Here is a 24,648-nt window from a genome sequence, read left to right as displayed (position 1 = left end):
TGAGCGCCATCATTTGAAACCAAGGTTCAGCAAATAGAAGACAATAAAATATGGAGTAACTTGAAACCAGCCCACACACTGCTGAAGAGAAATCTCCAGCTTGTCTCACTCTCAGACACACCCTTGAAGCTCTTCTGGAAAGCTGTGCCCTGCTCGCAAGACAAGGAGCTAATTGATTCAATCATCTTCTGTGTGCGCAACTATAAAATAAAGTGCATAAAGAACAGTGCGGACATACAGCTCAGCTGACTGCATTAAAAGACTCAGCTGTCTAACAGTGTGCTGAACACAGAACAAGCACCGCAATTGTTCCAGCCAGACGCCATGGGACCAAGAATGCATAATTTCAGTACTTGTGTGTCCAACAGTCGGATACATTGGCAGTAGAATAGCAAACCGGATTTGAGTTCAGCTATCGTTAGCATGTTCCTCTGCCATCCCCGGCACTACCGAGGCAGCACAGACGGGCTGGTCCGTCCCCCTCCACCCGCTTATGCACCTGCCAGAGGCCTCCTGCCGCTGCGCAGAGCAGCACGTCCTCAGCCTGCAGAGCGGCCTTTTGGTTCCGTCCACAAAGTAAATGCTGGCACTTCCTCCGAGCAGGGGATTACACAGCCAGCAGAGAAAACAAAGTAAATCTTTTCCGACCAAACTGGTAGACTACCCAGTGCCTCAGTCTGACTTGACTTACTTTACAGCACAATTTATTGCAGAGACTTTCTGATTCTGACCCAGCGAAGCTCACTGGGCTGGGGGGGAATGCTGCCATGGCACCTACGTGACAGCTCCTGGCACTGCGAGGGGAGGGTCGCCTGTGACACAAACAGCAGAGTACCTCTGCGCACGCTGCCCAAGAAGAGGGAAGCAAGGGCTGTGCCGGTTCAGTTCTTCTGAACTGTATGCTTAAAAGTAAAATGAGATGAGATGCATATCAAACTGAGCAAGAAACATGCTATCTTTGTATTCCTACAGCTGTCTTCCTGCTAAGTAAAATTATCAATCAATTCTACTAATGATGAAAGGGAGATACATTATGTCAGAATCTATTCTGCAAACTCTGAACTCAAATGCTGCTCTTGGATCTCAAACGTAACAAAGTTAGCTACTAATTAAGTATGACCTATATAAAGCTGAATACTGAAGCAGTCTAAAAACACAAGGCTTAAGATACTCCCAAAATGTTTTCTCCAGAAATAACAGGAAAAATACTTAGAATATATATTTGTATTCTATGCAGAAGCATGCTGAAAAATTGTAAGATCTAAGAAAAAAACATACAGCAGGAAAATAATTCTAAGCAAGTTTCCACGCCGTCACTGAGTTTGTTTCTGACATCAGTTCTTGTGGTCTAGGCATGGAGTAATTTCACCAAACAGGGTAGCGAAGTCCCACTGCTGTAAAACTGGTCTATACCTGAGGTGAATCAGCTCAAACATTATTTATCAGATTGCACAGATTTAGACACATAACTGCTAATCCCCACGAGTGCAAGTTTTCTATCAGGTATAGAGGAGCTACAATTATGGTCAAGCTAGAAATTAATTTCTAAGTCTTGGCTAGATAAATTGAGCAAATCAGAAAGATAAAAGACTAGTGAGCCCGTCAGACTCATGCCCTCCACTTTCTGACAAAATCAACAAGAAGCCAGATGTCTCCATGGACTCCAAGACACGATTTCACCTCATGGCCTCAGTTCTCGTTGCCCTACAAAGGAGTGACTTCTGAAGTTGCCAGGAACTGCCATGAGTGGAGGGTGGCACTCAAGCATGACTCAATTCAGAAAATTCTTCCTGGAATAAAGGTAGGATTACCTTTGTCTGAGGATTACATTACTCGAGGAAATATTTGCATGTTTCATCTGTTTTCACATTGGTTTAAGTCCACAGAAGTCAAAGGACTTAGTGACAATTTGCTCACAAGAAACAAGGGACCTGTATTTTTCCTTTTCTTACCTCCTTGCTCAAGCCCTAAGCCTGATGAATGATACAACCCATATGGTTGGCTGTACAGTTGAGACATTAATTTGATCTGTTATTAATACGCAGGTCCTTAGCTTGTCTTTAGTGTTCACTAATCTTTAACATGCCTGAGGTCTGACTCTCCACCCATCCCCAATTTTATGACTCTGTAACTTTGTGATGACTCAAAACACCCATAACAAAGACTTCTCTTTCCTTTTCAATCAGTTTTACAGACTGACTTCTTTTCAGCTCCTCTGATATCAACATGATCCATCTTGACCTTGCTACGTCATCCCAGTAGGGTGTTAATAGAATAACGAGTCTACGGGACAGAAAAGGCAGGCAGCGGGATTCCTCTCCAAGGCAGGAGCGCGGCATGCGCACCAGCCCTCACCCACGCCTCAACGAGAGGATGACGCCAGCACCCCTCACCCCTCAGGGGAGCTGAGAGCACAACTCCCCTAATCATCAACACCCAAAAGAACATTTGCGAAGAAAATGAGTCTGTTACTACACAACCTGTTAATTCTCATTGATTATTATTGGGGTTTCTATCACACCACCAGTACATTTAAGCCACATAAAAAAAATACTCAGATAAAAAGACTTAAATCTTTCCTTTCCAGAAGTAATGTGCTTTGAAAAGCAGACATTCTTTCTTCCACTGGAATTTCTCTCCCAGAGTGCTGTGAAGTAGATAACAGGATGTTATCACGATCTTTTAATGCTTTGCTTGGATGTGATGCTATTAGCCAAAATGAAGGGCCATAATAATTTTGACTGATCATCACTCCAGAAAGGACACCAAAACCAGAAAAATTGTTTTAACTAAGTAACAATATGGAAATAAATGCAATTACTTTGTGATGAATTTTATGTCACATGTTTAATAGGATAGGCATAAAAATGTACCTAATTATTTACAATCCAAATCTAGTACGCAAGGCTAAAGTAGAACCTAGTACATCCTAAACTCCGCTTAGCTTTTGTTTTCTTTTGAAAAGGGGAGTAGGAGTAAAGAAATCTGTAGTTTTTAATTCAGTTAAAAAATTACTCACGCTCTTGCACAGCTGATCCTGAACCCTGCATATTTTTGTTCAAGCAGATATACTGAACGCATTCGGTACACTTATGCTGGTTAATACTTATTTTATTCACAAGGCAGTGTCAGATGTAAAAAACGTGTTGCAAATTATTCCACGATGTTGATGATGAAGTTGAATTGCTGCATCATGGTGATGATGTTCTGTGAGACAGATGTGTATAGCTTGCCTGATTTAGGCTTAGCATAATAAACAGTACATTTTTGTGTTAGATTGGAGTAAATCAGTGAAATCCATTCTAAACCTTACTAAAGCAATAATATTGTCTCCCTAGACCCATTCACAGAAATATGTCCAACTGCTTCTGGACTCTTGAAGACTTACGTTTATACAGAAGATGTGACTTCTTGCTTTACCTAAAGATTGTTTAACTTACATCCCAGGTTAAAAAAAAAAATAAAAAAATCTGTAATTACAGGTGCAACATCGTTCGCTGAAGAACAGCTTTTCAAATTTAATTATAAACTCTAAATGTACTTAGCTAATCAGATCAATTGCAAGTCACTAGCAAAACACATTCTGATTTTCAACGCAGATGAAATTTTGCCACCTCTCAGCTGCTGCAAGATCATAAGTCAGGTGAAAAGTAAGATAAACCAGACAAATATGATTTCCAAGCACTGCATTACAGCAATCTTTTGTTATGTTTGCAGAGATGTTCCCTGCAGATCCTTGATTTACTAAGGTTTTATCTTACTACACCTCTGCTGAGTAGCAACCACCCTTTTGAGGAGGCAACAACCCATTTTAGACAGGTCCCATGGCCCTCTCTTGATCCAGGAATGCAGCAGGCCAGTTCTTAAAAGCTCCTTCATGAATTTATGGGAGCAAACCTGAACTTCTGCATATACAAACATAGATGAAATCTCAAAATATTCTTATTATTATCTCAAAATATTCTAGGAGCTCCTAACAGCTCCTGCTCCAGACCATAATTCCTGAGCTTACTCTAACGGACCTGGAGCAGAGACTGAAGTAAAGCCTCTCCTAAGGCACTTGCTCCAGCAAACATGACTTTGCCGCTGTTTTTCTTCCACCACTGAATTTTGGAGATTGCAGTGTCAATCCAGCACTGCACAATCTCCTCTGAATAAGCAGCCCCTCACAACTGGAAGGTGGCCAGCCCATTGTGACTCTGGATCACCAAACCCTTCAAGGCTTCCTGTCTTTTCTGTAACATCTACCCATTCTGCCATGGTGAAGTCTTTTAGATGGAGAACACCTCCTCCTTATGACTGTGAAGTGGTTACTGTAATGAAACAGAAAGCTTGGAGCACTGCATGATGATCAGATTTGCAGTGCTCTAGCTAGGTAACGTGTAATTGGACTGTGTGGTATAAAGCACTTCTCCTCACAGGCCTCTGGCAATTCTGCCTTGATTGCACATACTGCCAGTCATATGAATGGATATGAATTTCTGAGCCGGAAAGGCAAAACTGAGCCTCAAACAAATGCTTTGCAAATCTTAAGATCAATACTACAGTCAGTCTACTGTAAAAAGAAAGCTAAAATTGGCATATACAATAATTGCCAGTTTATTTCATGGTTATGTTTCCTTTTCCTGTAAACATCTTCCTGAAAGCTCCTGATGACGCAGCAGTTGCAAAATGAACTGCTCTCATACCATAATATTTATGCAATATATAATCACAGCACACTCTGAGGTTGACACAAAGGCACTTTTAAAAGGAATTAGTATCACATTATAATTACATAGCTATAATATCATTTATTAGTTGCAATATTTGCAGGTCTCAATTCCATAGTACTGGCTGTTTGAAAACAGTTCCTCAAAGAGCTTGCTTAGCATAGAAAATCAGAGACAACAGGTAGATGTAATGGGCAGGTGAAAGGCACAGCAGAAAGGTAAGAATAGCCTGACAGCTGTGCCAGATAAAGTAACCAGTATTTTCCTCTTTTTAAATAAATTGTGGCACACACAGGTGCAAGCAAATCAAACCAATTCAAACGCTGCCAGAGCCCTGTTGACATCTCTACAGTATGCTGCTTCTCTATGAAAAAACGAATTTCCTCTAAAACACTCCACAAACTCTAGGGACAGGGAACGTGCCCCAGCATCACCCTGTCTAATATCTAGCAAACAGAGGATGTCTGGGCTAGGAGGAAAGCACCGGGAGGCACAAGGATCCCAAGGAAAGACATACAGCTGGAAGATCAGGAGTGAAATAACAAGGAGACCACAGGCCATACAAGAAAAAACACTGAAGAGCAATATGGCCCCAGATGGCATGCCAGGCCAGGCCAAAGCCACCCCTGAGCCACCAAGGACAAATGTGGGGACAACTCAAGAGAGTTCTCTCAGATTCAAGCAACTTGCAGCTCGAAGTTCTGAGCCAGAAGCAGTGCCTCTGGATATAACATGGGATTTTTTTCCTGTCTGTTTGCTTTCTGACCTTATGTAAGCATTTAGCTTCCCCTGTATCTTCCAAGAATTTCATAGCTGAACTAGATCTTGTATGAAGAATTATCTCCTTTTTTTTTTTTTTTTAATTTTGACCCTCTGACCTGAAGTTTAAATTACTGCAGAAGAAACAGTGAGCTGCTGCTCCTCACTCACCTTCTTTGTGCAACTTGATTTTACAGACTTTAACCCTATCCACCCTGAGTCACCTCTTCTGGTCTACTGAGTCACTGCTTGTGCTGAAGCTGTTTGTAGGGAAGTTCTTTGATCCTCCTTGTTACCCTCTTTGAACCTTTTCCAGGTCTCCTTTTTGAGAGGCACAACTGAAGTGTGAGGGTATGGGTATGCAAGGCTGCTTTGACTTATAGGCCACCTCCCTCAACCTAGCAGCACCAAGGAAAAGCCAGGCTTCTTGAAAATAATCCAGAAGCTGCTTTTGCAGTGCTGGCACAATGTCTCACCTCTATCACCTAATACAATTTAGGCTAAATATCAAATAATCACTTACCACTTTTATTTCCTCGCATTTTTTGCTTACTTGCAAGTGTGGGACCATTAGCATGGACTGGATTATTTCTGTTTTTGAACTGTGTAATCCTCTCACAATATCGTTTGATATTTTATGGATCTCCAGATATCCATAGACCACATGCTGAGAACACTGCTGTTCAGTGCTTAACAAACAGCCCAACGGGAGTTACGGGGACAAACAAGTTTGACTCAAACTGCCCTCTACGGAACAACTAAGTGCTCAGGAATTCTCTGTATATATTCAAAACCACTTAGACATAATCTGATGTGCATTTCCCATGCAATAAATTCACACATGTACACTCGAGTGTGGTTCACTGTTTAGGACCTGAGGCCTGACAAAGATTAATGTTTACTTGTGAGGAGGCATCTTACCATGGAGGTAAGCCCTCGAACCACAGGGAACAGAACCTCCAAGTACAGCAGGAAGAATATAGCCAAAACCCCCGTGAAAGACACCGTGCCTGTATTTTTAGGGCGAATACTACCAAATGCCAACTGTTTTTTTCTCACAGTAGAGCACAATTTTTATGACTCGCTGAAAGCTTGGAACAGCTGTAAGAAATGGTCAGTATGGTCAATTTAAGCAAGACCAGAGTGATCAGATCATGGGATCAGCAATCATACCAAAAAAGAATGTTACAAACCTGAGTGATAAAGTTCATGAGATGCCCATAATGGAAGGCTTGAGGCTGTTGTTGCAAAAGATCACCTATGAAGACCGATTCATTGGCCAGATCACAAAGCCCATATTCCTATAGCTTTACTCATTTACTCATTTTATTGCTTCCAACCAGCCCTGCCTAACTTTGTAGATCATAATGCTGGATAAATTCTGATTGAAAGAATATGCTATACCAGCTGAAAAAAAAAAAGTCACATTTGCTTGAATTTATTACTAACTGACATCACAATTCCAGCAATTCATAAATTTCCACACTGGTCAGCAAGCTATGACCTACAGGGAAAATGTTATGCTGACCTCACTGCAATAGCAGTGCTAAAAACTGGAAGACAGAGTTATCGGTACTTTAGCAATGGTGTTTAGCTGGATTCAACAAAAAGATAAAGAACTCATTAGGCTCCACAAAAGGTTGTAAAACTAGTATGATACTCAAAGGTAAATGTTGGAGTTGTGGAAAAGAAAACAACTGACTCCATATGTAGTGGAAAAATACATGGGATAACAACAGCTTGGAAGAAAGACTGCAAAAACTAAATATGATACTTAAAATCTACATATCTAAAGATTATAAATATTTACTTTATATGGTTTAGACTTGTCAGTAGATCTAAGGAAGCCATAAAAAAAAAAAAGTTTATACTGAAAGTCTACTGAAAGAAAACAAACAAAGCAAAATCCCCCCAAACTCTGCAATGAAGTAATATGGTAACATTTTAGCATTTGGTATCATGTAGTCCCTTGAAAACATACCTACTCTTATTCTGCCTCAGTAAGAAGATCACCTAGTTTAATACCCTGTTTCTGTCAGGTATGAGTTTTAGATGTTCCAAAAAAGGTTCAAAACCGTGACAGAATAACTTGCCCCAGCTTATTCCCAGCCTGCAACCTAAAGAATGTAAATTAATATTCCCTATAAAATGTTTATTTCCACTAACATAGTTGCAAGCTCTTCCTATCCACAGAAATACCTAATCTTCCCTTGTATCTCACATGCTGCTTTCACTCTACAGAGAAAGAACCTGCATTTCTCAGATTACTCAAAATATTTCTGTGTATATGCGACGTTTTCATTAATGACCCAGGTATTTCATTTTGTAGTTCCATTTTGCACATACTGATCCAGTTTTACCAACGAAGTAGCTATCCCAAATGACAATTAATTAAATGCCACCATCAGCATTGCCTTTGGAGACCGGGGGACAGAATCAACCTGCTGAGCTCTTGGACGTACGCTGAGGAGGGAACCATGGCCTAGCTGCTCCTGGGGAGCAAACCCCAGAGGAGCAGCAAGCAGGAGCACCCTGCCTACACCCCGGCAATGCTGCCCATCTCCATCAGCACACCTGGCCCCAACACCTATGGCAGGGCTGACCACCCTACTCTCCTTTCAGGAAGGTCTAATGCGTGTTTAATTATACACATGTGCCTGGAGAGCGCTCAGCATTGAGGTTCTCCCTTTCTTACATTGTTATATTTGTAATACTTAATGTTCCATAATTGATTATATGCAATCTGTACCAGCTGTGGCTACAATGTACTGCAGATACAGTTTGGACGGAGAGGCAGTAAAATCGGAAATGCTCAGGTCACCAGTGCAATTCAGTGAATACATTTGGCAAGACAAAATCAAGAAATAGTGCACTGAAGACTAACCTTTCAGGAACAAGACAGGTTTACTCTGAGCATTAATTCTGAAAGGAACAGGGTTGTGGTTTCAGTTTGGTATTTAATAGTCTTCATAATAAAAACACTACAGATAGTATCCCATAATCAGTGATTTCTGATCAGGAGAGTCCAATAAACAATTTTCCAGTGCATACTGGAACTAACCTACTGCTGTAATCTAAAAAAAATAAACAAAACAGTGCTCCAATATACATGTATCAACAGAAAACACAGGCAAAACAATTTAAATATCTTGGCTGTCTAGACATTTGAGGATCTGCCACATCTCCCATCAAAATTAGCAGCCAAATACTCCAGTTCTGTGCTTTGGAGTACTCACATTTAGAGTTTTCTTAGGACGTACAAAACATCATCTTTTATTGTTGCTTAGCAGTGGTGACTTCCTCACTTCCCAGCACTGAAATACTTTTACTTTTCTAGACCAACTGAATGCAAATTAGCTTTTTTATCTGTTTTGTTGGAAAAACTGTTGGGAAAAACAATCTGAATTACACTCAGTTCAGCAGGAAAGTTCAATTTTATACCCCCCTCTTTAAAATTAGGGTATGTGGTTATGATTAATTGCTGAATCACATATGTGCTCTTTTCTACAATAATTGCTAACTGAAGTCAACAGCAGTACTGTCATCTATTTTAATGGGTTAGGATCACGCCACAAGACACAAAATAAAGACACTTCTTGCTTCAAAATGCTTAGTATCAAAACAAGAAAAACACAAGAAACACACTGGGAAACCCAGAGGGATGAATGACTAGGAATTTAATTTCTCATTTATTGCTAATATTATTGTTGACTTGCTTGTTAATGTAATGTAGCACTTACATTAAGGGATCTGTGTCAGAGTGACCCACTAATGATGATTTCTGTCTGCTGCCAGGATAGGTGGACACAGAAGAGTATTTCGGTGGTGTTCAGGGGCTATTTCCCTGTCATTTAGGGGATTTAAAGCTCATAAACAGTTACAAGCTTATTTTTTAATAACTAGAGCTGGCTGAATTGTAACTCAAAGAAGACAGGCAGGATAAGGGGCCTCTGCTATCTGTAGTGCAATCACGGCACAAGGGAGAAAGCAGGAACTACAGAGCTGGTTTTGCTCCCCTTCTCACCGGGTGGGGAGGGTGGAAGAACCCCCTAATTTCTCTTGTGCAATGCTGCAGCCAGCACAGCTACATCCCCTGCAGGTGAAACAAAGGACAGGATCTCCTAAGCCACAGCTCCCCCCTTACAAACACCATCTTTTTTGTGCCTCGCTGACGCATCATCTTAGTTTCCAGGTTAGCCTAGCCAGCTCTGTGAGGCCCTGTGAGGGGAGCAAAGGGAGAAACCTCAACCTTGCCTAACTAAACCAGATCCCAAATTGGATCTAGTTAAGCCGTAACTATCCAGCCAAAAAAAGCCCTACAGCTGATGCACCTGGTCTAAAGAAGAAGTGTAAGGCAGTGGCAAACGCCCTCTTTGTGCCAGAAAAACATACATTCCCCAAAGAACGCTACCAGCACAGGTGTATTAGCAAATCTCTCCTTGCGCATGCAGGCCGTCGAGTAGCAGGGATACACCTCCAGCCTAAGCTTTTCAAAATGCCTTCCACTGAATTTATTTTTTATTTGGGGTCACTGATCATGATTGCATAACGAAAAGCACAAGGGGAATACGTACTTAGAAACTTCAATTTGTAAGACAAGATTTAAAACAGCTCCTCGTAATGGCAGGCATGGACAGAGACTACTCGCGGAAGAGACTGTTCTAATATCCGTTCGGTTCGGTTTTGTCAGGTTGTTTTTCAAAATGGTACACTTACTAATCCACCTAGGAGACTAGTATCACTCACCAATGAAATTTGTAACCCTTTACTATAGTGCACAGTCATGGACACAATTGTCCAAGCAGAATAGGCTGATTAAAATAGGCAGAACACAACTAAAAATATTTGAGTGTCAAGTAAACAACTGCTGCTTTGAATTATGGGTGACGTTTATATCTATGCAAGTGGGTGTAAAATTCTTCTGTTCTTAAGGCATAGCAGTGGGAAACCAAGCCTGTGGCTCACACTGCAGTGGCAATCACATTATCCCACCACTATGACTATGAGAACCAACACCAGCAATAAAAAACTACTCTTCACATCTGTGTGCTCGCTTGTTTTAAATCAGGATCATACAGAAGCCCTCACATATCTACAGCAAACACTGGAAGGTGAACTGGACAACAGAGATTTCCCAGGCCCTTGCAAAGCTGATGCAAACCAACAGTGTTTTCTGCCATCCCCTCCTTGACTGTGCTAGGGTGCTTTATCCACTCCATCCGCAACTATTTAGACTGCAGGCTCTTTGGGCCAGGGACCACCTACTGTTTGCTTGTTTCTACAGTCTCCAGAACAAGGCTTCCATTTTTGCTGGTTCTCCCTAGGCTAGACCATAATAAATATGATTATTTTAACAATAACACACATTAATAGTTGTTAATGCATTGCTTGAATTTTCCTTTGAAATGTGATCTGTGCTCTCCTCCCTCTCAGCAGCTTAATTGCTGGCTGAACTTTTCTCAGTTAACTGAAAGTGCCACAGGTAAGATTTCTTCCGTTATCAGCACTTCTAATCTTTGAGTAATGTAAAGCAAATACATCTTTCACTGTGATTGCAAATGAGCCCAACTGTTGGGTTTTCTTTTTTTTTGTTTGTTTTGTTTTTCCTTCTTTCTTTTGCTGAACTTTTAAGTTATTTTCAAACAGCAAAACCTGTTCTGGCAGCTGTAGCACAGACTTCACAAAGCTGACTGTGGCTACCTAGCCGTGACTGTCAGCTCTCCCCTCACTTGGATGAGTAAATCCCCATTTCGATGACAGCTCTCAGGACCTGCTGCGCCCAACAAACTCATTTTACTTGTGGGCTGGAGAGCAACATGGCCCTGTACCCTGTTTAAAGAGCAGACAGACTTAATAGGCATCTTCACGTTCCCAGGGCTGTGGGAGGCCACGCCATGATCAGCTTTCCAGCATGTCGCTCCCAGCAGCGGGTCTGTGCCAGTGCGGATGAGAAGCATGCAGGGGCACTGGGGGGGGGGGCCCGGGGAGCGGCTGCCTGGTGCAGAGCAATTACCTTTCCAGCCATCCAGCCACTGGCCAGAGAAACCTGCCTAAATGCTACGAGCTTCACTGGCAGGCAGAGGAAAGGAGATTCACCCAATGCCACCCTGGCCCTGGAAATAACTGTGCTGCTGCACCTGCTGGCTAGTGGCGCAGCCCGCGCACGCCTGCGAAAGCACAGCGGTGCTTGGGGCTGGCTCCGCCCTGCCCGTGCTTCCCGTAGCGACCACACGTGCACTGCATGAGGTTCTGCCATGCCCCCTACACAATAAAGCAAAGACGGTCTGCTCAAGGAAAAAAAAAAAATCAGCTTGTTGGTTTAGTTTTAAAGAACATTTTTCCTCACCTGACAAATTCCTCTTATCTTACTCTAAATCAAATATGATTATTTATGGGTGGTGTGTGACAGGGGGACTGGAGGCCCCATCACAGGCCAAAACCCACTGTGCTAAACACTGTACAAAGACAGCAAAGAGATGATCCTTTCCCCAAAGAGCTTACATCTAAGCATAAAATGGAAAAATCTCATTATTGACAGATTAAAGACATCTGTCAGAGTAACCATTCCTATTAGGAGTGTCTTGTGCAGAAAACTAGTACAGAGGCCCTTATAATTAGCTAAGGACAGCTAATCCGATGCAAAAATGTACAGTTAAAATTAAGGACTCACGTTCATAGCAACATTATATTAAAAATCGTGAATGATTATGAGTACACAGAAACGTTTTAAACAGAACATCAGACAGGCAACTCCAAGGTATGATGCCAATGGATGGGTTTCTTTTGTGAACTTCATAAAAACATAAAACATTTATATCCTTAGAATTGACATTTTTAAATAACATCTGTGGATTTTCTTCTTCCAGCCCTGTTTACTGAAATATTTTTAATACTACTACTACAAAAATAAATGAATCACTTACTAAGGGTTAGGTTTGGTGTGTTTTGTGTGTTTTTTTGGTGTTCTGTATTTATTTTTTTGCTTCTTATTGCTGCCTCACATATATTTGTGAAAATAAGATTTTCCCCAGATTAGTTCTTCTTTTGCTTGATCATCTATAATTCAGTTATCAAATACTGGCTAAACACTGCTAAACTTCCTGAGTCGCAGAGCTTTCATAATTACAGAAGCTAGAACAAAAAAGGTTGTAAGTATTTGTTCTGCATGTACAAATTGCTTCCACACACAGAGCCTGCAACAGCCTAAGGATAATTTCACACCACGCTTGTCCAGTCTTCTCAGCTGCCATCTGAGATGGAGAAGCCTTTTGATATTCAATACAGTACTTGACAGTGTCAGCACTTAGATGATATCTAAGTATATGTCAAGAAATACAACTAGAAGGAGCTTGAGGAAAAAGGATCTTAGATCCTCGTGTGGTGTAAATGGGCATGCACGCACTCATGCATGCCAGTGAAAATCACGCTGATTTACACAATGTGAGCATCTGGCTCTTTTTCATGGGTAAGAAATTTGTGCCCAAGGGCAAGAAACAGCCCATGATATTATTTCAAGCGGGCACATGATTTTCCTTGCATTACTACTGGGTAACTCCCACGTGGCTGCTCTCACTCTCTGGAAGAAAAGATTCTGACTTCAACTTCTAATGAAATTATTCAGACCAAAATTACTTGGTCATAAAATGCTCAGGCCCAAAGAAGAGCTACTGCTGTACCATCAATGTCTAATACGAGTATTAGAGCCTCTGAATTTTCACACATTTATTTCAACTAGTAGTGATGTTTGCCAGTCAATCAGCACGATATAAACATAGTGTTTAGAGATAATCCTGCAGCCCTTGTATTAAAAAAAGCCAACCACCCAAAATTCAGTTCCAATACTACATTAAGCCCTTCATTATAGACTTGTAAAAGCGGTCTGAAACCAAACATCACAGCAACAAGCAAAATCTTTCGTTACTGAAATGCAAGACATACACATTTTTAGTAGTTTAATAAAAAGAAGGCAAGCATTCCAACGGGTTTGCTGATCAATAGGATGAAATGAGTGTGCTAAATATGAAAAGAAAGAGCTTAGAGTTAATTGAAAACATATGGCAGAACACAAATGGGGGAGTTCCACTTCTCTAAAAATTAAGATCTGTTAAAAGTTTGAAATGACAGCCATGGGTACTCAAAGAAATCTATTTATGACATATGTACGGCTTGTGAAACATCCAAAGATGAACAAGAAATTGTTCCAGACTTCACACAGTTAACATATTATAGTAGAAAATGCCTATTTTTGATGTTTTTCATTGACACACACTGATATACATTATGTCATTTCAACAAATGGCAGCTTTGTCTGTACTTAACTACAAGGCGTGGGTAAGAAACAGCTAAAGCATAAAACCCTAAGGACAAGGCTTCATTGTGAGCATTAAATAATTATTACAATGCAAAATTAGTCAGAGTAATATCTCTGTTTTACTTCAAGCAATGTGAGGTCTGATCCAAAGCTGAATTTATTGTCAATTCCAGTTACAATGGCATTTCACACTGTATTTTTTGTTAATAATTCAAGGGACAAAATCCATTTTATTCTTCAACCAACCAATTTCATTTATTAAACCCAGTTTCTGATAATAATTAGATTTATACACCAAAGTATTTGCCCTAGTTTTATTTGGAAGTGCTTCTGAAGTGTACCTAATTGTGTTTCTTCTCATGACGAAACGTTTTTACCACAAGAAATGGACAATGGTGGGGAAAAACACTGGGGCTTCTGTGTTCCCCATAAACTGTCAAACAAACATTATTAAGAATTTTGAAATTAATAACTAAGAGGAAAATAATGTTCTTTTAACTTTCATTATTACTTTTACACAAAAGTTTACACATCACAAGGTCTTACAGCTGGTAGTATACTTTCAAATAACACCCATATTTAAATTCAGTCAGCTTCCATATTTATCAAAAGAAACCCAATACATTAATTCTCCTTGGTAGAGGAGCTATGGAAATGGTCCATAAAAAATGCTGCTTTAAACTGAATGCTAATGTTAAGAAACGTGTTACATACCTATCTAAATATTATTTATATTGAGTAGTACCCTCTCTTTCAAATCCAAGAGCAGAACCTTGCTATGCGAAATTAAAAAAATGAATGGATAAATAAATACACTGCAGCAGATCCAGTTGGTAGGGTGAGCAGAGGTATCTTCCTCCTACTTCTGCCTTGGCTATATAACAACAAAAAACAAGCAAACAAACCAAAAACAGACCTGCAAACAAACCAAAAAACTCCTGTTGGGGTCTGTCATGTGTGGCCCACCCAAGCCTATACTAGAGGAACTTTCCGTCCTGCAGAGCAGGCCTTTTTCTTGAGGAGAGGAAATGCTTTTTTCCTGGAGTGTATGCAGATCCAAACCGATGACAGCTGAAATATATGTCATTGTAATGGGTTCTGTCATAACTGGGCAAAACACAGCAATGTTAGAAAGCATTTATCAAAGATATGACAGGGCTTTCAAATTATGCTGCCTTTCAACCCACTGCTTAATAAAAATGTGCTAAGTGATAGAACACTTTACTTTGTCAACATCACTAGCAGCAACAGACATATTTTCTTTGGGAGCAGCTATTCAGAAATAACTTCACTGAACTTCAGTGTCATAATTACAGAACTGTGGTTGAGGAATTTAAAAAAAACAACCTGTGTGACAAGGTAATTAGATAAACCTATTATCTTTAAGCAAACGTTTCAGCTCTCACTTGCTTTCCTTTACCAAGATGAGCAAAAATTCCCTTATTCATGCCAGCCCTCCTGCAGCTCACCTGAAAGAGGTCTCAACTGAGCATGGGCTGCAGCACCGAGTCCTCATGCCTCCACTGCGCTACTGGCATTTGAAAAAATGATTCAGCTAAACAGGCTTGGATGGTAAACTCTCCTGAGCTTTCTGCTCTACTTAGTATTTCTTACATGCTACCTTAATACAAATAACAGTAAAAAATCTATTACTGCGAGCTTTAATAAGCTCAAGATGGGGACTACACCTTATAGCCTTGGAAATAAAGTGGAGTGTTTGCGTTGTAAGCAGGAGCAGCTGGAGAAGCTCATGTCCCATTGAAGATACTGATGAGTTTCCACCAACCTCAGCTACAAGAACAAGCCCCCATCTTCCATCACCCTTCAAGCACACACCAAAACATCACTCAGTTTTTACACATAGAGAAGAAACCCCCTATAAAGTCTGCGGACTTCAATGAAACCAGGACGTCACCAAGCATTTAATTTTGATAGATTGCAGTTCAGCAAACTATGCAAGAACATGCCTAGTGTTAGCTGCTCAGAAATTTTCTGGCTGGCTTTTGGGATGTGGAGTGTCCTCAGTTACAACCCCTTACATGATTTCTAAAGCTCCAGTTACTGCAGTGGCACAGCAGCTCACTGTGAGCATTTCTGAGAGAAAGCACCCCGTTCTTGCCTGGTTTTGGATTTTGGGGTCTAGACTCAAGCAGTCAGCGCTGAATATTGTGCCTTTTGGATCTGAATCTGACTGTTATCACAAATACTCGCTGTGACTTAAGGTGTTGAGAAATGCAGTGCATGAGAAACCTGCTTATAGCGTAGCATTAATGCATGAAGGACTCTGCTGCTTACAAATACACTTACATTTCATTACCCACTGAACTTTGCGGGTAACGGACATCTTTCCAACTGCCTGCTTAGTACCTACCTAGAGTTAAGAACCTCAACACCAAATTTCCATTGCTTAACCTGCAAATGCTTTATGTTTCTCTGACATTTAACTGTGTTTTCTACATACAGCACAGAAAATAAATGAAGATTCAAATTCCCCTCTGTTTCTGAAATCTCCTCCTCCAGCTTGTCAGGGCTTTATTTTGACAGTGCATCTTTTCACTTTGTTCCTGTGATCCACACCTGACAAAGCAGCTGTTCCTGTCTAGCCTGCCCTGTTTCTGTTCAAACCCTGCCAGCTCCTCACCGGACACAAGTGAGATGCAGCCTGCCAGTCGCTACAGGACATTCAGCGGGCACTGTGTCACCTCGCTGTGGTTGCTGCAGGTGCCAACACACCCAGCCACCCAGTGTGGACGTCCCCCTGTGGACAGTGGTGACCTCCCTGCTGCCACAGGTACCCTGGGAGCTGAACAGGACAGCGTTGTTCTGAAAGGGCAAAATCTTCCATCTGAACAGCCCTATGAAAAACCCTCAAAAAATCCCACCAACAACCCAGAAGACTGTGAAGCTACCCATACCATGAAGAACTGAACTCAGGTATATAAACAGATACCAGTTTTGCAAGTTTTAACTGGACTGGTCCTAAATGATATACAGCCTTGCTCTGTTTCTGCACAAAGGCTTGAATTTCACTCGAAGTGAGGCACCAGTGCAGGAAATCCAGATGCAAAAACTACATCTCTCCTGGGCTTTCATTCCTCCCCTGAGGCACAAGCCCCTCCTGTCCCTGGCTCACCATGTTCACAGAGCTGGGAATTTGCTTTTTGTCTCCCTACACCACTGCATTTCAGCCTCCGCCACAGTCTTTGGTATCTTAGATTATGAATGAAGAGGGCAATGCTGTAAAATAAACTCATTGGTCACATGCCTCTTCCTTGCCAATTTCTCCCAGATCTCCTAATAAAACCCATTATGTTAAAACACACACAAAGTGGTCAGACGCATACATGCACACACTCCTATTTATCAGACACAGCAGCTTTGTATTTAAGGTAGCGTATCAAAGCCCTGAACAGAATTTTTAACTTACATAGTAAGCAGTTATTTCTTTGGCAAGAAATGCATTTGAGCCTACATTTACAAGTTACCGATCTTGTATGTGTTCTCCAGGGGTATTCAGACTAAACCGTGCATGTGCACAGGTGTTCAGCCCCAGCTGCCTGCAGGGACTTCTGGCAGAGCAGCAGCTACACCGACAACAGGACCACGGGGTAAATTGTGTAAAGCAGGCTGGTTTTCTCATGCATGCAGCACCCTCATACACACAACCCTTATTTGGAGGGAATGCCAGAAAAACTAAACTGTGGCCTCAGTTCAACCTTCCACGACCCCACAGTTTTGCCTGCAAGTGGGCTTCTACTTAGATTCAATAAGTGAAATTAAGGAACCACCCTGCCAAGCTTCAGTACAACGTGAAATCCTGCCTTGCAATGTCCCAAAATGGGACAGAAAGAATATATGCAAAAAATACATCCTTGTCAGCGCTCTCCCAACTGCAAAGGCTAAGAGCCAGATTTTTCATGATGTAATTTCCCAGAGGAGCTGGTTTTCAGGCCAGAATCTCACCTCATCTGTGCTGAAGAAACTCCAGTGGAGTTGCACTGGTGAATCTGGCCTTTTATGTGTAACCTGCTATAACATTTTTGTCTATTTTGTTCTGTATTTTAACATTGTTCTTCTTAACAACCTGCAAGACAATTTTCTTCAAAGAAAGCTCTTATTAGGCTTTATATCTATGACCTTAGGTTATCTTTCACAGTTTAATCTACACAAGCTTAGAAATCAAGTTTTGCCTGTGGTAGCCAGCCCATCAATTCATTTGATTGTCCAGTACAACTTCCAATTCTCACAAGCAATTTGGCAATTGTGGAGTATTTCACACTGCATGTTATAGTCTAGTGCTGTAAAAATAACGAGACCTGGAATTACATACTGTATTGCAAATCTACTCATTTAACCATGAATTTTCAGGTAATTTGGGTGTTTCAATAACAGGCATACAATAGGCCAACCTGTCATACTACTGTTAACACCAAAATGTCACGTGCCTGTCTCCAGGCTTGCACACATGTTGACTCCCATCGGCTTTCTCTGTTGCTTCCTTAATTTGCAGGATACATAAGAAAAATACATTATTTTTAATGGATGGTTTCCAAAATAGCAGAGCCCTCCAGCTTCTGAAGAGCACCCTGAAGGCATTTACTAAGGTTGGTAATTCATTAGTAGGGGATATATGAATCTTCCTTGATGTGAAAGACAGAAGAAACCTGGGTCAGCTTTGCCTGCTGGAGGCACAGCGCTGGACTCTGCTCCCAATGACTTGTGTTGCAAGTGGGTGAGGAGAGGGGTGTCCTGCATTTCATGGAAAGCCCATGGCCACCCGCTCCAGCCCTTTGCTGGGGGTTAGGAGACATGTCAGTGGCTCGTGGCAAGCAGACTGGCCACACCACTGTATTGTGCACGTCTGCTGCTAAAAAAAAACAACTTTCCAAGAGCAAAGGTGGTACGCGTGGCAGCAGGGGTCAGTGACTCCAGGAATGGCTGGGGCATGACTCATGGTGCTGGCACCAGGAGCTGGGGAGGACTCATTGCCCCAGCCACTGGGACAGTGGTGCCCAGCGAGACCATGGCGAGACTGAGGCTTCCTGCGGCAATGATGCTTGCAGGTAGTGGCTTCATAGATAAAATAAATCATATTAGATCATAAATCACATGATCTATCTAACGTAATGGGTTTATGAAATATCACGTGATTATACAAAATCATAAAATAAATCACAAATAAAAATTAAAAAGGCAACCACCTGCCCGGTGCTAGCAGACCGGAGTATGGTCTGGTCTCATGCAGCAACTGCTGGCCACCTCACATCACTGGACAATTTCTCTCTTGCTTTCCTTCTCCTACCGGCTAAATCTGCACAGCCCCTGGCAGGTGGGAGCACAGATAGGCTTGTCCCTGCATAGCTCAGAGCCTGCTCTAGAAATGTGAAATGTTTGCATGGCCCAAGTTTGGCAAACTGTAACAATATCTCAAATCCCTTTTATTGCTCTATTTAACATTAGTTTTACTGCTTACTGCTTTTGTTTCTGCAGTTGATACGCAGCTTGTAGCCACTGAACTTTGAAGCCTTACAACATGCTATAGCATGGGGTTAACCTGCAGTATCTTCTTAAATTACATGGATGGTTTAATTCAAAGAAAAATGAGCAGGTACAGAAAAGCCAGCCTGAAAACAGATTGTAAACACTGCTTTGCTTTTATCAAGTTCAATTCATTTCCAATTCTGGAATTCTGATCCGATATTTTTATGGATTTAATGAATCTGTCAGGCTGATACCATGTAATGGGATAAGTGAGCAGTCAGCTTTGTTGTTCAGGCTTTGTTTTCATGTTTCCAATTAAAAACAAGCAATTAATGGGAAATATTAAAATGTAAGAAGATAACAGCTTTTAAACATATGGGAGCTTTCATCTGAGCAAGAATTTTCCCTGGAGAAGATTTAACTGAGCTCACAACTTTCAATCAAAGATCCCTCTATTTCTTTAAAAAAAAAGTAGTTGAGGTTGGTTAAGGTTATCACATAGTAGGTGAATTTTCACAACTTTAGAGACTGGCTTTACTAGTATGAGTTATTGATGTCTTACTTTCATAACTGAGTGACCTGCAAAAAACACCTTACAGTATGTTTCACTGCAGTAAGCTCTTCAGACTTAATGCAGCTCTGGGAAAGCAAGCTGAATTCTTTCTCTGAATTGCATGTCAACAAAAACAAGACTGTAAAGGATACAGTCACTTTGGAAATGGATCACTCTTAAAAATGTTATTTTCTGTACCTGAACCTCATTTTTAGCTTATGTGGCCTTATAACTCATTTCCTGTTTTCAAAAAGTTTTCCTTTTCCCTGCTAATTGACAGAAGCTGAACACCAATTTCAGTGGAACTCTGCCAGTTAATACAAGCTGAGGATGTGTCCCATATTTTCAAAAAGGGAGGTCCTTTCCACTGTTTTGCCATCTGCCAAGCTCTACTTTAAGCTAATTAAATAATATTGAGTTCTGGCAGGCATTTTCAGGCCATTACAGTTTTCCATTTCTGGACCCCTACAGACATCTAGCAGGTCCGGCTTCAGGAGAGCTGAGCCATAGATTCAAAGGTGCTGACAACACTAAACACCTTTTTAAAAGTTGGAAAATACCCTAACATTTTGGACGCTCTCTGTGGTTTCCATTCAAAGCAAGTTTGTATAAGACCTGTGAACGTGACCAAACAGTCTTAAGCATTTGGAGTTACTTGGGGATTGCCTTCAAGTATCTGTGTTTTTTTTAGCTGTGTCAGTCACTAAGCCAAAGAGCACAGGAAACAAACTTGGGTAATGCCCTGTGAGGGACTGAAGGGTGCAGACAGCTTGCTCCTGATAAACAGTGCAGCTATTGATCATGTTGAATTGTTCCCCTCTTCAGCAACCCTCACGCTGCCAATCTTTCCCACCCTTTGCTCCAGGCCTCCACAAGTTGCTCACCCTGCTGCCTCCTCTGGCCCCAAGCCCCCAGCTCTCCCACAGCACCCCATGGCAATGTCTGCAGGGTACCACTGGCTGCCTGGGCACACCAGGATGACCAGCAGTGACTGCCCACTGGGAAAAAGAAAAGCATTTTATTTACTTTAGAGAGAAATGTAACAATCGTTGAATATCTGAAAGATACCTAGAACAGTTATTCCATTTAACCATGGATTTCCTATCATTTTTACAATTTTATCTCCCTCCCTGCTATTCATATGATAAACCCACTTATGCAACTGGTCTTAAAACAGACTGTAAACAGCCAGAGCAGAGATTGTCTCGTCTTGTGTGCACAAGACCTACAATGGAGCCTTTATCCTGCCTGCAGACTTTCAGCACTGCTATAATTCAAATACTACTAATAATGATAGTGAATGTGGAATAGTGTGAGCGAGACATTAACACGAACAGAGAATAACCCTCTATCGAGCAGATGCTCTATAGGAATAATGGAGAACACCAGCAACACTGGCAGGGTTTGCACACATCCTGCTTTTTTATCCCAAAAGAACCACAAACACCTTCGTAAATGTATGGAAAGTCTGTTTCTAATATATGGTACCAAAAATGAAGCCTTTCCATGAAGATGCAGCAGCCCCACACGCCATTTTGGGCTACAAGGGAGAGCAAGGTTTGCCAGCTGAAACTGTCTCTGCAAAACGGAAGGCAGCCCAGTGCTTACCGGCATGGCTGGCTGACAAGCTGGCTCTTGTTCTGCCTCGGAGGAAATGAGAACTACCCCAGGCTAAATCAGCCTCTCATCCATCACACTGCCCGCTACAAGCGAACAATCAAAAAACCACAAACAAGCATGAATGAGCAAAATGTCCATCAAACAAGAAAATGCTGGTACTTTTCATGAGGCTTCTCATGCCAGGAGCATTCTGGTTTCAGGCCAGACACCAATGTCAGGCCAGAGCACCAGAGGGACTTCACTGTCAGTTCAGTGACACACTCACACCTTCAAGTAAGCCTCTGTAGAGGTGTGTGCATATGTGGACTCCCCTCTGCGTGAACTTTGAACATGATTTAGGTATCCCATCCCATACTGACAGTTGTGTTAATACAAATTTGTGCCTACTGTTACTATCTCAATCATATGAATACCTGGCAGATATTTTAACACCATTTTCATGGCTCATATAAATAAGCCTAAATCTCCTGAGTATTTAAATTTATATGACCATGATAACTCTTCTACTTCTCTCCCTAATTAATTTATTGCATGGAACCAACACTCACAGGTTTCCCTTGAAACCTTGTCAACACAAAGTAAAACAAACAGGACTGCAACACCCAGCGCGGCTGACCAGTGTACAGCTACGTTCTCTCAGTGCAGAGGCTGGAGCTTTCTGAAGCGGCCCAGGTGTGGAGGGAGGCAAGTTTCCTCACAGGCCTGGAGGAAGAAGGTCTGTGCCTGCGAGGCTCACAGGTTTGAGCATGTGACGGGCAAGGGAACAGCACAGGGGGCAGCCTGCAGTACAGTAAAGAAGGCCCAGAAGTAAAGCTGCATTTCAAAATACACGGTGTTTCTGGCAAGTCACATGCTTTAAAACTGGACATAAATCATTTCAACCTTCAACTTCTGTTTCCACAGAACTTTTAAAATGTTTTTGCTTTCACACACAGGGCCCTGTTCAGCATCTTGCTGCCATGGTGTTTTTCTATCTTGACAATTCACTTCCATGAGCAGGCATGCAGCCAACTCAAATGAGACTCAACACAGTGAAAAGCCCTTCAGGTAAACAGTGTGATAAGCTAAACTGCAAAAACGAGACAATGTTTTTGGACTATGAGGCAGTTGCTATGGAGACGGTTGCTAATTAACTGCATTCAGCCAAGAGAACAAAGGGTTTAAGGGCAGACAGGACTCTGTATCTTAGAGCAAGCAATGCATAACGTCTTATGCAATCTGCACATCTATCATATCTGGAATACCTGAACCTTTGCTTAGGTTGCAAAATACCTCAAGAAATGACAACAGGGTGGTTTATTCACTTATATTTGAACTAATTTTTAGGTAATTAATGACCTATCAGTATTTAAAAACCAAATAAGATCCATACTTAGGAGTCACAGGTATCGTGAATCAGTGCATCAAGCCAGGATTGTATTAAACATTGAAATGATTTATGATCATTCAGAGTTACTGCTTTCACAGCTAATAAAAATGCCACTGAAAAATCACTTTTAAGACAATATAATGTACCTAATCTATTATTCTCTCTTACATCTTAAAAATTATTACTTACAATGCTCAGAAAGCTCAGAAAAATTAATTCTTCAATTCCTTCCTAAAGAAAGTTCTCAAAAATAGGCCTCGGACCTTAATAATGTATTTACATTAGAATCAGCTATTCTGAGAAGGTATTGGTCTACATTATTTTAAAGGGCTTATATTTCTGGTTAGCTATGTATTATGACTCTTTATTATTTCTATAATTCATTGTAGGCCTACAGTACTCCGTAGAAAAAACTTAAAATTATCACAAGTGACATAAAACCCCGACCAGTATCGCTCCAGGCACATCGCTGTGTGCCTCTGAGTAAAGTGCCCAGGTGCACGGCAGCCCCAAGTGAACCCAAGGTCCACTGATACCTGCCAAGCCTCGCCAGCATGCCAGGGCTCTCCCCGCCTCGATGCAGGGGAACACGGACACCACCAGCACCCTCAGCCCCCACTCAAGGTTGAGCCCATCACCTTCGCTGCCTCCCATGACGTGACACTTGGGTGGAGGAGGCAGCAAGGCAACCCTCTGCCCTGCGGTGGCTCCAGGAAGCGGGTGCCCCAAGGAACTGGGGTTTAATGCAGTCCTGACTGATGCATTGACGCCTGACACTCATGACTTCTAAGTATGGATTTGGTTGTTTTTTTCAATACCAACAGACGGTTGGGAAGGGGCAGCCCAGCAGCTGCTGCTCACAATACAACTGCGATAGCTGCGCAGGCTGTGCTTAGGCAGACCAGGCACCTCCATACAGTATATAGACGTACCCTAACTCATTTTTCAGAGACTTCAAATATTGAAATCTTTTCCTAAGTGAAAGCTGAGAAAACCAATAGCCAGTTGCTTATTAGAAAGTCCCTTCCATTAAAGTTGAAAAGCCAATGGATAAAATACATCTGTGCTAACACAAGATTTCTTAAGGTCTGGATATATAAGGCAACATTTTTCCTTTTTAAGTCATTAAATATGTAATTTATATAAAATCAAAAGAGAGATTTTTTTTTAAATGATTTAGATACTGTTAGGATTTAAAGGGTCACAATCAAATTTGAAGTTAAGTCCCTACTAAGGGGAATGGGATGAGTTCACACCTCATATGAGGCTATTACTTAAGTAAAGCTTGTGCACACTGAACAAGCAATGTATTAATTTGCTACATGAAAGCCTAAGGTTTGGGTTTTTTTTTGACATTTTAAATTATGGGGCATCTGCAAACAGATCCTAAATCTGAATTGCACATGGATTTTTCCACACCAGCCAATTCAGCCTGCCCCTAGACATCCCTTCCAGCATTAATCACTCAACCATGCTGCTGTACTTCATATTTCTTTTACAGAAACAGAGGCCTGCAAGATTCTTAAACTCTTGCCTAGAAAACAGAAATTATTACTTATGTGGCTAACTAAGTTTTAAACATAAGGGACCCAATTCTGCCTTCAGTTACACTGCCATAAATCTTTAACAACTCCATTAGATTTATAACAGCGTAACTGAGGAGGAAATTGAGCCCAAGATATTTTCTAAATCTGTAATAGCAGAATTTTAGCTTGGCACAGAGTAAAAACCTCTTAGATTATGTCTCTGGATAAACTACATACTTTTCTATTCCTTGAATAACGATGTTATGAACAAATTAAATCATCTTATTTTCACCAGCTTCTATATTATTCTGTGGATG

At 41.3% G+C, this 24,648-nt stretch overlaps 1 protein-coding gene across 1 annotated transcript in view; it reads right to left on the bottom strand.

Moving 5' to 3' along the window:
• The window catches only part of TEAD1 (TEA domain transcription factor 1), a 159,727-nt gene that overhangs the window by 69,044 nt on the left and 66,035 nt on the right, over positions 1 to 24,648 (bottom strand).

This window comes from Cygnus olor, chromosome 5 (assembly GCF_009769625.2).
Source record: "Cygnus olor isolate bCygOlo1 chromosome 5, bCygOlo1.pri.v2, whole genome shotgun sequence".
NCBI classification, from domain to species: Eukaryota; Metazoa; Chordata; class Aves; order Anseriformes; family Anatidae; genus Cygnus; species Cygnus olor.
Note: the sequence above shows the minus strand (reverse complement) of the source record. Positions and strands in the feature narration are given on the sequence as shown.